This window comes from Arachis hypogaea, chromosome 17 (genome assembly GCF_003086295.3).
Source record: "Arachis hypogaea cultivar Tifrunner chromosome 17, arahy.Tifrunner.gnm2.J5K5, whole genome shotgun sequence".
NCBI lineage: Eukaryota > Viridiplantae > Streptophyta > Magnoliopsida > Fabales > Fabaceae > Arachis > Arachis hypogaea.
The window spans coordinates 28603911-28611498 of NC_092052.1; the positions used below are offsets into that span (position 1 = coordinate 28603911).

At 36.7% G+C, this 7588-nt stretch overlaps 1 non-coding gene across 1 annotated transcript; it reads right to left on the reverse strand.

The window, feature by feature from the left end:
- Positions 1–5420: 5420 nt before the first annotated feature.
- On the reverse strand, positions 5421–5528 carry LOC112768034 (small nucleolar RNA R71). The gene has a single exon (XR_003185474.1). It is a non-coding gene; the product is annotated as a small nucleolar RNA R71 (small nucleolar RNA).
- Positions 5529–7588: the final 2060 nt, after the last annotated feature.

The following is a 7588-nucleotide window of genomic DNA, read 5'->3' on the forward strand; positions in this document are numbered from 1 at the left end:
ATGTAACTACTCTGCTTGATATATGTGTAAAGCATTTAACAATTTCATGGATACAAGATGCTACCTACCAATGTATGGGAAAGCGAGAAATACCAAAGGAGGATGACACTCACATTTAAATCTATTGAGCACAATGGGGAATTATGGCTAGAGAACTGAAATACCAAAGGAGGATGACATATTTTTAAATCTATTGACCTTTGGATAGCCTCTCTTCCCCCTTCTGCAATTTCTTTTCCCATTCTCACAAGTCCTCTCTCTGCTTTGATAAAGTACTCTCATGTGCTTCTTGCCTGTTGCAAATCATATCATAATGCATTATAATCTACAGCTACATATTACAATAAGAAAACAGTAAAACCTTTTAAGAACAAATAGTTTAGAGTTATCAAGAGTACTCTGCAATCAGAGATAAGCGATCCCTTCGAAGCAAAGCTTCTTGAGACTCAAGATCGTGTGATTTTCTGTCAATCTCTGAACTCTTTCTGCTTATTTCTGCAAGTTTGGCATCAGCAGAGCGCAACTTGGCTTCCACTTCTAAAGATTTCTTTTCAATGCTAACAACCAATGCATTTGCTTCCGCCAACTTTGACTCTGCAGAAAATTTAATATTTGCATGCTCTAAGTGCATTTCTCGCACAACCTTCTCTAGCTGTTTATGCAAAAATGTTTACATATTAGCAAGTAGTAATTGTTAATTGTAAATTATTAAAATAAGAAAAGAATAATCATGGTTTTCATAAATAAGCTTTAATATAAGAATCATGCTTTTCTTTATTTTGAAAAAGAAGAATTAACACTAATACAAGTATTTATATAATAATAAAAAAAAATCTTACATCAAGCACACATTCTTTCTCAACACCCAAGGCCTTCCTCAGATGCTCTTCCTGCTTCTCTACCTCAAAGATGGCAATTAAATGAGCAGATTTTTCTCTTTCAAGAGCATCCTTCACTTCTGCCAAATCTTGATTTAGCTCATTATACTTAGAGCTCCACTCTTTTTTCTCAATCAACAGAAGCCCCATATTATATTGATACTCGTAAAGCTGGCCCCAAAAAAATAAAACAAATTAGCTAAAATAAAATTAACCAAAGTAACCATGAACAACAAACAGTGTACACTACTACATATAGATAAAAGTGGACATTTGACCAAATCCAATTTTCTTAAGCAGTAGCAAAATTGGAAGAAAGTAAAGAAGAAAACACTGGAAAAGGGACATTAGAAAGCTTTATGAACTAATACCCACAAGACAAAGACAGACTTGAGAGCTAAATTGCCACAAGCCTAGTTCTTTGGACAACATAACAAGCTGCCAACCTGATGAGCGGATAATTTATACGCTTTTTGGCATTGTTTTTAGTATGTTTTTAGTAGAATCTGGTTACTTTTAGGGATGTTTTCATTAGTTTTTATGTTAAATTCACATTTCTGGACTTTACTATGAGTTTGTGTGTTTTTCGGTGATTTCAGGTATTTTCTGGCTGAAATTGAGGGACTTGAGCAAAAATCAGATTCAGATTTTGAAGAAGTACTGCTGATGCTGTTGGATTCTGACCTCCCTGCACTCAAAATGGATTTTCTGGAGCTACCGAACTCAAAATAGCGCGCTTCCAATTGCGTTGGAAAGTAGACATCCAGGGATTTCCAGCAATATATAATAGTTCATACTTTGCCCAAGTTTAGACGGCACAAACTGGCGTTCAACGCCAGCTCTCTGCCCAATTCTGGCGTCCAGCGCCAGAAACAAGTTGCAAAGTGGAGTTCAACGCCCAAAATGGCACAAAAGCTGGTGTTCAACTCCAAGAATGACCTCTCCACGTGTAGACTTCAAGCTCAGCCCAAGCACACACCAAGTGGGCCCCGAAAGTGGATTTATGCATCAATTACTTACTTCTGTAAACCCTAGTAGCTAGTTTATTATAAATAGGACTTTTTACTATTGTATTTGACATCCTGGATTGTATTTCTAATCTTGTGATCAGGTTTTGGGGGCTGGCCATTCGGCCATGCCTGGACCTTTCACTTATGTATTTTCAAACGGTAGAGTTTCTACACTCCATAGATTAAGGTGTGGAGCTCTGCTGTTCCTCAAAGATTAATGCAAAGTACTACTATTTTCTATTCAATTCATCTTATTTCGCTTTTAAGATATTCATTCGCACTTCAACCTGAATGTGATGAACGTGACAATCATCATCATTCCCTATGAACGCGTGCCTGACAACCACTTCCGTTCTACATTAGATTGAATGAGTATCTCTTAGATCTCTTAATCAGAATCTTCATGGTATAAGCTAGATTGATGGCGGCATTCATGAGAGTCCGGAAAGTCTAAACCTTGTCCGTGATATTCCGAGTAGGACTCTGGGATTGAATGACTGTGACGAACTTCAAACTCGCAAGTGCTGGGCGTAGTAACAGACGCAAAAGGATAGTAAATTCTATTCCAGTATGATCGAGAACCTCAAAGATGATTAGCCATGCAGTGACAGCGCATCGGACCATTTTTACAGAGAGGAATAGGATGCAACCATCGACAAGGGTGATGCCTCCAGACGATTAGCCGTGCTGTGATAGAGCATTTGGACCATTTTCCCGAGAGGATTGAAAGTAGCCATTGGCACCGGTGACATCCTTACAAAAAGCCAGCCATAGAAAGGAGTAAGACTGATTGGATGAAGACAGCAGGAAAGCAGAGGTTCAGAGGAACGAAAGCATCTCTATGCGCTTATCTGAAATTCTCACCAATGATTTACATAAGTATTTCTATCCTTATTATATTATCCTTTTTCGAAAACTCCATAATTATTTTATATCCACCTGACTGAGATTTACAAGGTGACCATAGCTTGCTTCATACCAACAATCTCCGTGGGATCGACCCTTACTCACGTAAGGTTTATTACTTGGACGACCCAGTGCACTTGCTGGTTAGTTGTATCGAAGTTGTGACAAATTATGAATTGAGATTAGAGCACCAAGCCTTTGGAGCCATTACCAGAGATCACAATTTCGTGCACCAAGTTTTTGGCGCCGTTGCCAGGGATTGTTTGAGTTTGGACAACTGACGGTTCATCTTGTTGCTCAGATTAGGTAATTTTCTTTTTGTTTTATTTTCAAAAATCTTTCAAAAAAAATTTTCTCCTTTGTTTTCGAAAAAAAATTTAAAATAAAAATGTTTTCAAAAATATATTTTTCTTCAAAATTTTTAAGAATGAATTCTAGTGTTTCATGAAGCATGTTGAAGCCTGGCTGGCTGTAAAGCCATGTCTAATTCCTCTGTACGGCATGTTAGGCGTGTCATGTCTGAGTTACATACTAAAGCTTGGCTGGCTATTAAGCCATGCCTGACCCTTTGATTGGAGATTTAGAATAAAGAGCATAAGATTCCTGGAATTCATATTAAAAATTTTGGAATCCTTATTTTTCTTTTTCAAAATGATTTTCGAAAAAAATTAAAAGAAAATACAAAAAAAATTCATAAAATCATAAAAAAATATATATTTTGTATTTCTTGTTTGAGTCTTGAGTCATGTTATAAGTCTGGAGTCAATTGCATATTCATCTTGCATTTTTCAAAAATTTTCATGCATTCATAGTGTTCTTCATGATCTTCAAGTTGTCCTTGGTAAGTCTTCTTGTTTGATCTTTGCATTTGCATGTTTTGTGTCTTTTCTTGTTTTTCAGATGCATTCTTGAATTCTTAGTGTCTAAGCATTAAAGAATTCTAAGTTTGGTGTCTTGCATGTTTTCTTTGCATTAAAAATTTTTTTTAAAAAAAAATATGTTCTTGATGTTCATCATGATCTTCATAGTGTTCTTGGTGTTCATCTTAACATTCATAGCATTCTTGCATGCATTCATTGTTTTGATCTAAAAATTTTCATGCATTGCATCATTTTCATGTTTTTCTCTCTCATCATTAAAAATTCAAAAATAAAAAAAAAATCTTTCCCTTTTTCTCTCTCAAAATTTCGAAAATTAGATTTGACTTTTTCAAAAAATTTTAAAATTCAATTATTTCTTATGAGTCAAATCAAATTTTCAATTTAAAAATCTTATCTTTTTCAATTTCTTTTTCAAAAATCAAATCTTTTTCATTTTTCTTAGTTATTTTCGAAAATTCTAAAAATATTTTTCAAAAATCTTTTTCTTATTTTTATATCAAATTTTCGAAAATAACAATAACAATTAATGTTTTGATTCAAAAATTTCAAGTTTGTTACTTGCTTGTTAAGAAAGATTCAAACTTTGAGTTCTAGAATCATATCTTGTGATTTCTTGTGAATCAAGTCATTAATTGTGATTTTAAAAATCAAATCTTTTTCAAAACTAATTTCAATCATATCTTTTCAAAAATATCTTCTTATCTTATCTTTTTCAAAAAAATTTTGATTTCAAAATATCTTTTCTAACTTCCTAACTTCTTATCTTTTCAAAATTTGTTTCAACTAACTAACTAACTTTTTGTTTGTTTCTTATCTTTTTCAAAACTACCTAACTAACTCTCTCTCTCTAATTTTCGAAAATACCTTCCCTCTTTTTCAAAAAAAAATTCTTTTTGATTAACTAATTATTTTAATTTTTGATTTTAATTTTCGAAAATTACTAACCTTTTTCAAAAACTATTTTCGAAAATCACTAACTCTTTTTCAAAAATTATTTTCGAAATTTTTCCTCCCTCATCTCCTTCTAATTATTTATTCATCTACTAACACTTCTCTTCATGTCACATCACTGCTCCTATCCTTACCTTTGTGTTTGGATTCTTCATTCTTCTTCACCCCTATTCCTTTTCTTCTTCTACTAACAATAAGGAACCTCTTTACTGTGACATAGAGGATCCCTCTTCTTTTCTTGTTCTCTTCTCTTTCTTATGAGCAGGAACAAGGAAAAAGGCATTCTTGTTAAAGCTGATCCAGAACATGAAAGGACTCTGAAGAAGAAACTAAGAGAAGCTAAATTACAACAATCCAGAGACAACCTTATTGAAAATTTCGAACAAGTAAAGGAGATGGCAGCCGAACCCAACAACAATAATGTAAGGAGAATGCTTGGTGACTTTACTGCACCAAATTCCAATTTACATGGAAAAAGCATCTCCATTCCTGCCATTGGAGCAAACAACTTTGAGCTGAAACCTCAGCTAGTTTCTCTGATGCAGCAGAACTGCAAGTTTCATGGACTTCCATCTGAAGATCCTTTTCAGTTCTTAACTGAATTCTTGCAGATCTGTGATACTGTTAAGACCAATGGAGTAGATCCTGAAGTCTACAGGCTCATGCTTTTCCCTTTTGCTATAAGAGACAGAGCTAGAGTGTGGTTGGACTCTCAATCCAAAGACAGCCTGAACTCTTGGGATAAGCTGATCACGGCTTTTTTAGCCAAGTTCTTTCCTCCTCAAAAGCTGAGCAAGCTTAGAGTGGATGTTCAGACCTTCAGACAGAAGGAAGGTGAATCCATCTATGAAGCTTGGGAAAGATACAAGCAACTGACCAAAAAGTGTCCTTCTGACATGCTTTCAGAATAGACCATCCTGGATATATTCTATGATGGTTTATCTGAGCTATCAAAGATGTCATTGGATACTTCTGCAGGTGGATCCATTCACCTAAAGAAAACGCCTACAGAAGCTCAAGAACTCATTGACATGGTTGTTAATAACCAGTTCATGTACACTTTTGAGAGGAATCCTGTGAGTAATGGGACGCCTATGAAGAAGGGAGTTCTTGAAATTGATACTCTGAATGCCATATTAGCTCAGAACAAAATATTGACTCAGCAAGTCAATATGATTTCTCAGAGTCTGAATGGAATGCAAGCTGCATCCAACAGTACTTAAGAGGCATCTTCTGAAGAAGAAGCTTATGATCCTGAAAACCCTGCAATAGCAGAGGTGAATTACTTAGGTGAACCTTATGGAAACACCTATAATCCATCATGGAAAAATCATCCAAATCTCTCATGGAAGGATCAACAAAAGCCTCAACAAGGCTTTAATAATGGTGGAAGATACAGGTTTACCAATAGTAAACCTTTTCCATCATCCACTCAGCAACTGACAGAGAACTCTGAACAAAATACCTCTAAATTAGCAAACTTAGTCTCTGATCTATCTAAGGCCACTGTAAGTTTCATGAATGAAACAAGGTCATCCATTAGAAATCTGGAGGCACAAGTGGGCCAGCTGAGTAAAAGGATCACTGAAATCCCTCCTAGTACTCTCCCAAGCAATACAGAAGAAAATCCAAAAGGAGAGTGCAAGGCCATTGAATTAATCACTATGGCCGAACCTGTAAAGGAAGGAGAGGACGTGAATCCCAAGGAGGAAGACCTCCTGGGATGTCCAGTGATCAATTAGGAGCTTCTTTCTGAGGAACCAAAGGACTCTGAGGCTCAATTAGAGACCATAGAGATTCTATTGAACCTCCTTATGCCATTCATGAGCTCTGATGAGTACTCCTCTTCTGAAGAGAATGAGGATGTTACTGAAGAGCAAGCTGCCAAGTTCCTTGGTGCAATCATGAAGTTGAATGCCAAATTATTTGGCATTGATACTTGGGAAGATGAACCTCCCTTGTTCACCAATGAACTAAGTGATCTGGATCAACTGACATTGCCTCAGAAGAAACAGGATCCTGGAAAGTTCTTAATACCTTGTACCATAGGCACCATGATCTTTAACGCTCTGTGTGACCTTGGTTAAGGAATAAACCTCATGCCCCCTCTCTGTAATAGAGAAACTGGGAATCTATGGGGTGCAAGCTGCTAAAATCTCATTAGAGATGGCAGACAATTCAAGAAAACAGGCTTATGGACAAGTAGAGGACGTGTTAGTAAAGGTGGAAGGCCTTTACATCCCTGCTGATTTCATAGTCCTAGATACTGGAAAAAAAGAGGATGAATCCATCATCCTAGGAAGACCTTTCCTAGCCACAGCAAGAGCTGTGATTGATGTGGACAGAGGAGAATTGATCCTTCAATTGAATGAGGACAACCTTGTGTTTACAACTCAAGGATCTCTCTCTGCATCCATGGAGAGGAAGCATAAAAAGCTTCTCTCAAAGTAGAGTCAAACAAGGCCCCCACAGTCAAACTCTAAGTTTGGTGTTGGGAGGCCACAACCAAACTCTAAGTTTGGTGTCAAACCCCCATATCCAAACTCTAAGTTTGGTGTTGGGAGGTCTCAACAAAGCTCTGCACATCTGTGAGGCTCCATGAGAGCCCACTGTCAAGCTATTGACATTAAAGAAGCGCTTGTTGGGAGGCAACCCAATGTTTATTTATCTAATTTTCATTATTTTTCATGTTTTATTAGGTTCATGATCATGTGGAGTCACAAAATAAATATAAAAATTGAAAACGGAATCAAGAACAGCAGAAGAAAAATCACACCCTGGAGGAAGACCTTACTGGCGTTTAAACCCCAGTAAGAAGCATGTTTTGGGCGTTCAACGCCAGAACAGAGCATGGTTCTGGCGCTGAACGCCAGAAATGGGCAGCATCTGGGCGTTTGAATGCCAGAATTGCACCCTGGAGAAGAGCTGGCGCTGAACGCCCAGAACAAGCATGGTTCTGGCG